The sequence below is a fragment of the Aedes albopictus genome, chromosome 1, assembly GCF_035046485.1.
Source record: "Aedes albopictus strain Foshan chromosome 1, AalbF5, whole genome shotgun sequence".
Taxonomy (NCBI): domain Eukaryota; kingdom Metazoa; phylum Arthropoda; class Insecta; order Diptera; family Culicidae; genus Aedes; species Aedes albopictus.
Window position 1 is genome coordinate 26,611,285 of NC_085136.1, and position 6,160 is coordinate 26,617,444.

The window sequence follows — 6,160 nt, forward strand, 5'->3', positions numbered from 1 at the left end:
ACATTATTACCAATGGCATCCAGGAGCTACGAGTAGCGCCATATAAGAAAGTCTTGAATTTGCCCGAACGCAACCTCCGTTTTTTTCGATTTCCGAAAAACTATCGATCCGTACCAAATTCCAGAATCAATAGTTATTATAACTTTTGTTTGTGTGCCAATGTCTACACCATTATGCAATGTCAAAATAAAAAAATAAATTCAAAAATTGTTAATCTTGACTTTGACACTACCAAGGATACTTTTCGACATTTGCGCGTGGACAAATCACGAGCTAGGTTGCCACTTAGTCATTATGCAAGTGTTAAACTTAGAAAATCAACACTTTTTATTCACAGCCTACTAGGATATGAGTAATAGCTTAAATGCCTGCAAATTAAACCAATACATTGTCTTCACAAGTCAAACTGGAATTTTATTTGACGATGGTGCAAACATTATCACGCATACGGTAGGTTAAGGAGGAGTATTGTATAGAGTAGTAACCTACGATTTGTTAATTGTTATCCTTGGCTACCCTAGCTACCGACACGCTTATTAGCAACCACTTGTTTATATGTTATAAACTGAAAATAAATATTCATTAGTTCTTCAAAGCTCAACCAGCAAACACGCGTTTTCCATTCCTCTCAAGAGATTTTGACTTCTACTCATGAAGCCCGATCGATAGATACCCATATTAGTATTATAGATCAAACTACCTTTCCGTGGCCGCTATCTTGGATATGGGCCGCCATCTTGGATTTTAAAATGGCGTTAAATATTGATTTTTTACTTCTACTCATCATGCCCAATCGATCGATAGCCATATTGCATGATATGATAGCTCAAACTACCATTCCGTGGCCGTCATCTTGGATGTGGTCCGCCATCTTGGTTTTCAAAATGGCGTAGAATATCGATTTTTGACTTCTACTCATCAAGCCCGATCGATAGATACCCATATTGCATAATATCCGAAGCAGCATTGCCGTTAAAAAGCATTTATTCTGGAGTTTTGACCGCCATCTTGGAACCTAAGCCGCCATCTTGAATTTAAATATACTTGCTACCACCTCCACATCCTAAGGAATGTGTATACCAAATTTGATTGAAATTTCTTGACGCATTTCAGAGTTATGCGTATGTTCCGGCATACATATATACATACATAACATACATATAAACATATAAATAGATAAACATATAAACATATAAACATACAAGCATATAAACATACAATCATACATACATCGACTTTTGTATGTATTGATTAACAATTCTGCCGAAGAAATGAACTGTAAATTATTAACCATTGTCAAGATTCCAGGGAAATAACTTTTTTTTCGCATTGGAAATGATGCTCACAGATCGTGACAATATGCATTCTTTGCTGCATCGTTTACGCCACCTAGTGAACCAGTCACATACTATATTGTCCACTATGAGCAAGGTATGGGTGTGGAGAACATCTTCTCTGAAGAAAGTATTCTAAAATTTTGCATAATTCTGGAGATATTCACATCCAAAAGACTGTCCTATTTATAGGACGCTGGGCGGATATGGGTTAAGGATAAACGTCTTGAAATCCCGCTTCAGAACTTCAGACGCACAAATCTCAAGAAGCAAGCTTCAAACAACAGTGCACTTTATTATTCTGTTCTTGCTCACTTGTAATTAGCTTAAAATGAATAGATCAGATGCGCTGGTTTTGTTTACAAAGAGATTTGTGCGTTCGATATCGTGAGTATGCGCCAAAGTCGGCCATTGTGGCGGCCATTTTGGGATTCTAACAAGTCTGTCCTTAAATTGCTTGACCATTCCGGTCACGGAAAAATAATGCACTGAACGAAAATTACTTCCGTTTGAAGAGAGCTGCCACATACAGGGTTGTATACGAAAAAAAAATTTGGCACCCCCTCGTTTATTTTTAAACCGCAAGGCAATGGAACAAGTTTGTTAACTCAAAAAATAGTATATTTTTGGAACTATTTTTTAAGCTTTCAGTCCTAGTAAAATACTTTGAGGTAGCAAAATAAACGAGGGTGTGCCAACTTTTTTCGTGTACGGAATACAGGTGATGTGGCAGCTCTGGTTTGAAGTGCATTGAATTCATCCAGAAAATAAAAACAAATGTATCAAACCGATGGAAGAAGAAAACAATAGGCCTTGACGGCGCCGCAGTGCTGCCGCCTGGCGGGAGTCGTATGGCAAACGTGAGAAAAAAACGAGACAAAACACGTTCGTTTATACTTCTTCACGCACACGATGACAGATACAAATGGGATTTCCCATTGGAGCGAGTGCATTTTTGCTGCCGTCAGAGCCAATGCCATCACGGTCATCAATTCTAGATCGAGAGATTATAAAAAATAAGATTTCCGAAAGTGTGAAAACTGCCCCAAATAAATGGGTGCTAAACAGGCATCTTCATCAGCTGTGCTTCTTCAATCGCCCGTCATCCATCAATTTAGCCTTGCTGCCGCACTGAATGAATTTGACGACGTTTTTATCGTTGGCGCGTTGACGTTGTTGTTGTTGTTGTTTGGTGTAGGTCGTTAAAGAAGCGTCATCATGACGTAGAGGATTGTGTAAGCATGTGCGGGACTCAATTGTCACTTTTGGTGAAGCGCTTCCACGGATGCTCAGCTCACTGGTAGTCCATTGTTTACGAAAAGTTCGCGTACCGAGACGGGTGGGCTCATAAGTCCGGGTAACGACATTTTTATTACGGACTATTACGACTATTACGGACTGCTATGGATACTTTCTTTAGGAGCTCTGGGCTGGCCATATGCTCAGGTTACACCTAGCCAAAATAAACAGTGTGTTTGGTAGCTGCACGGTACACAATTTTCACAAGGTAGGCCAGTAACGCGTGTAAACAAGCGTTTCCAAAGTAGACAAGTGTCATTGCTATCCTTGCGCATGGTTTCTTGTATGATAGTACGAGATAGCAGGCTATGTTTTCTCTTGTACTCGTTCGATCAGCTATATTAACTACGTCATCACCAAATGTCAGTTATTCGGAATATATCACCTTCTGTACACCGTGGGTAGAAAAACGGCATTAGTGTGCAAACTCCCACATTAGGGTGGCCACACTTGTTGGTAAAATATAAATCAAATGCCAAATCTTACCTCAATAATCAGTTGTTTTGGACTTCCAGAAGTTGCGTTCAAATTTTGAGCGAAATCGATTAAGTCTAAGGGGGAGCTTAACGAGCTTGAAGTTTTTATGCGAAAACTTGGCCACATGTATGTATAAATCTAAAGTTTCCGTTTTTTTTGCTGCTAGGTAGCGCCTTAAGCGATGAAATGTCAAACAACTTTGTCGAAGATCGCAAGGTGATCCGACGCCTGTGCAACACGTTATTGTTCGTACAGTTGAAAATCTGAATTTTTGACACGCGAAAATCCATTTTTCTCCTAAACCGTGCGTCGAACCGTACGTCAGACATAGTACGCTGGATAGAGGACCAGGTCCGCTGTCCAGCGCACTATGTCCGACGTTTGGTTTCCCCGCAGACCGACGTTCAAGTTTGACTCAGCAGCTTGTGTAAAAAACATGGCCGCCACAAATTGCCAAGTGGCAATCAGCGAACTGATGGCGTTAGCGACGTTCATATTCAATCGCTGCCGCACATGTGCGTTGCGACCAACAACTGTCACCACGGTCGTCTTCCAGCCGGATGGCGGGAAAAGACCGCACGTGTTGCACGCTAATAATGTTTCCACATAATTTGTGCAGAGTAAATGAATTTTATTTAATGTCTAAAATCTTTTGCACAAATGAGCGCAGGACTCTTGTAAAATATTTTACACATTATTACTTTTATTTTACATAGATTTGCTTGAATAAAACTGCATTTGGATGATCTTCACTCGCATTGGGAAATCTTTGTGAATGTGACGCAAATGTAGGAATGGACAGAATTTTGACAGTGTTTGTTTTGATTTTATTTGTCGGTGGGTGGTGAATTGGGTGGTAAGTAAGCGGCTGGAAGCACGTGGTTTCTCAGATTGTCAACTGTACGCGACTTCACTGTGGCAATCGGTTGCCTAGGTGTCGCTAGTGAAAATTTACATAGAAAATTTGAATAAATTTGTTCGAGCTAGAACGTCTGTCTGCGGTTTCCCTTACGGATTCGGAGAAAAAGCGATTGTCGCGTATGGAGAAATTTCGGGTTTCAACCGCGACGACAACATATCCTAGGTAAGGTGAGGCGCAATATTGTTGTTGTTTTTCCAGCACAGTAGGCTGACAGCACTCTATTCATTTGTCTACTGATTCGCTTCGGTGGCATCGGTTGGGAGCCGTTCGTGTTGCGTTCGTTCTTAGTGCGCCGTGCTCTCACTCAGTATTGGGTTGTTGGCGTTTTTTTGCTATTTTGCATCGCCGGAATTCGGGTGAGCGATTGAGTTTTCCTATGTTTGCTCAACTATGCACTATGGTCATTCGGAAAGTAGAGGGTTTGTGTCTGACCCTACGAACCAGGCATAAAAACCCATTGCACCGAAAAATCACAGAAGAACCGAGACCAACGGCAATGCCTCCAGCGAACAAAAAGGACTTGTGATTGGAAACTCGGTTTGTGGAATTGCCGATCTCTCAACTTCAATTGAAGCACCCGCATACTCGCCGATCTACTGAAGGACCGCGGGATCGGCATAGTAGCGCTGCAGGAGGTGTGTTGCTGCGAACTGAGAGCCGAGCTGAGAGCAACTTTCATCGTGATGGGTGATAATCAACGTAAACTGCCCACACTCCGAAAGCACTGATGATGACAAGGACGCATTGTACGCGCAACTACAACCGCTGCCAAAGCCATAACGTCAAGATCATCCTATGTGTTATGCCACCAGCGTGTGCATGACGAAAGATAGATCGTAGTCGCCCATGCCCATTGCCATGGGTGAAGATCAACAAAAATGAAAATTATTAGTCACTTCTTAACAAGCCATCAAACTGAACAGATGTAATAAATTAGCTCTTAAACTAGAAGTACAGTTTTTCTTTATCTTCAAGAAATAAGGAACGTAACACTCTGTAACACTAGGAGACCTAAACGCTCAAGTAGGCCAGGAGAAACTATTGAGACCTACGCCGACGATTGGAAGGTTCAGCGCCCACCATATGACGAACGGAAACGGCCTACGATTGATCGATTTCGCTGCCTCCAAAAACATGGCCATACGTAGCACCTTTTCCTACACAACCTTCCTTCGTTACACCTGGAGATCATTACAGCAGACGGAATCGCAAATCGACCACATTCTGATTGATGGACGACATTCCTCCGACATTATCGACGTCCAATACCTGGTGAAGGTCAAACTGCGCCCAAAACTTTCCCCCATCAACAATGTACCAAGGTACCAGCTACTGCCACAGTACAACCAAGGCGCACAAAATCTTGAGGAAGCGTTACCAGACGAGGTTTGAGATCGATGTGGCTCCCTTAGAGAACTTTTGGAATACAGTAAAAGCAGCCATCTACGACGCAGCCGAGAGCACCATCGAGTACGTGGAATGGAGTGAACGGAATGAAGTAGTTCTGCACTGATTTTGAAGGAGAAGAACGCAGCGCGGGCGGTAATGCTGCAGCATGTAACCCGGCAGAACGTGAAACGTTACTAACACAAGCGGAAGCAGCACACCATCCTCTATCGGGGGAAAAAGCGGCACCTGGAAGAAACGGAGTGCGAAGAAACGGAACTGCTGTGCTGATCGCAAGACACATGGAAGTTCTTCCCGAAGCTCAACTACACTCCCGCATAGGCTTCGTGCCGCGAGCCGAATCATGCAGGGATAAGGACGGGAGCCGATGGAGGTGATCGGAAGGTGGAAGCAGCACTTCGTCGAGCACTTGAATGGCGTGGAGAACGTAGGCACGGGAGACCACGACAACGGAAGAAATGGCTACGCCAGAGCAGTAGAGGACGGAAATGATCCAACTCCCACGCTGAGGGACGTTAAGGATGCCATCCGCCTGCTCAAAATCAACAAAGCAGCTGGAAAGGATGATATCGCAGCTGAATTCATCAAGATATTGGTGTTCGCTACCGATCCAGTTGGCACAAGAAGACGTGGAGCGCAGAGAACACGATGTGGAGGTGGAGCGAAAATAGAGTTCATATCAACTGATTCAGGAGGTTAGACTTGGCATTTTCCGAATTTC

At 43.0% G+C, this 6,160-nt stretch overlaps 1 protein-coding gene across 2 annotated transcripts in view; it reads left to right on the plus strand.

Annotated features, from left to right (window-relative positions):
* LOC109415184 (alpha-protein kinase 1) overlaps positions 1 to 6,160 on the plus strand; it is a 199,512-nt gene that overhangs the window by 136,570 nt on the left and 56,782 nt on the right. The window lies entirely within an intron of this gene.